Below are 1,519 nucleotides of genomic sequence, written 5' to 3'. Positions count from 1 at the left end.
TAGTCAAACAGATCAATTTTCAGTAAAAAAAAAGTAACATTTCAGTCAATTGTTTTAAGAAAATTAATTAAAATTTAGTCATTTTTTTGAAGTCTCAAAAAAATTTTTCGAGACTTCAATCGATTACAACTACATTTTTTAAAATTGTACGAGAAAACAAAATTCGTCCATCCTAACCTACGCCAATTTTATTTTCTCGTACAATTTTAAAAAATGTAGTTGTAATCGATTGAAGTCTCGAAAAAAATTTTTGGATAATCTATCTTTAACTCAAGTAGGTCAATCTTAAGTCACAACAAATATTTTACCAGAGAGATTAGTTTTCTACCAAAAAATACGAATTTTCAATGAAAAACATGGCAATCTTCAACGTAAGATGAAACAATTCAATTTGAAGGTGAAAAACTTTTCCCAAGTGCGAAGTCACATACGGCCCAACATTGGCTCATAGTCGGCAAAAATATTGCCGAAGCTCGGCTGCCATTTTCGCGCCAATGACGGAATGATAACTATGGCCTGCGCTTGGCAACCAAGGTTTGGCTGCCATTGTCAGCTCAACACTGGGTACCAATACTGCTATAGTCTAAGGTCTAAGGATATGACAAAAAAGGGATTTAAAAAATTAATTTTAATTGATTGCGAGTACTTTAAATATGAAATATTAATGGTCCTTGTTTAGATTGAATACGTATATTACATTTTTAACATTGTATCACAAATAAACTTTCTAACGCTACGGGGTATCGAACCTACATCTATATACCTAGATCTATCGTCTAGCAGTCGGGAGTGCTAACCACTGCGCTAAACCGACAAGTTGAAACTCTGTGGAAAAGCCATCCTCATAAGCTGCAGTTGAGAAAAATTAAAGAACCAAATTTTAAGCTCTCTTTTTCTATTTATTTAATATTATGCGACGTTGTGTAAATATAAAATACACGAACTGTTAACAGGAATATCAATACAATAATTTTAAAATAAATAATTTAAATCGATTACAAGTTTACAACCTACTTTACAATTTTGTGCAATGGCAGGAAATGTAATTTTTCATAAATTTAAAAAAATTTTAATTGACGAAACTTAACAAATTTCATCGTGAACTTGGATAATTTTTCAACAAATTTTTTTTTATCTTAAGTGTTAGATTTGTTTATTAGGTGCTAAAAGTGAGACTTGGCGAAATAAAGTGCCGATTCTGGGCCAAGCATCGGTGGAGAATCGGCAAATATGAATAGCCAATATAGACTGCCAGCACTGGCTCACTGCTGGGCTGATTAAAATGCCGATATTTGCCCAATAACTTTAGCCGACCTTTGGCTGCCAAAATTGGACCAACACTGGGCTGTGTATTCAGCTCCAGCAATTCGCACTTGGGTTATTTTCAAGCAGACGGAAAATGAATTTTCAACGAATTGGTTAAATGGTCAACCAAAACATTTTAATTTTCAAAAAGGTCATCGAAAACAAGGAAAAACTGTTTCTAAGGAGTATAACGTAAACGCATTAGATGTGTGTA

This window comes from Belonocnema kinseyi, chromosome 5 (assembly GCF_010883055.1).
Source record: "Belonocnema kinseyi isolate 2016_QV_RU_SX_M_011 chromosome 5, B_treatae_v1, whole genome shotgun sequence".
Lineage (NCBI taxonomy): Eukaryota > Metazoa > Arthropoda > Insecta > Hymenoptera > Cynipidae > Belonocnema > Belonocnema kinseyi.
This window is presented reverse-complemented; position numbering follows the sequence as displayed.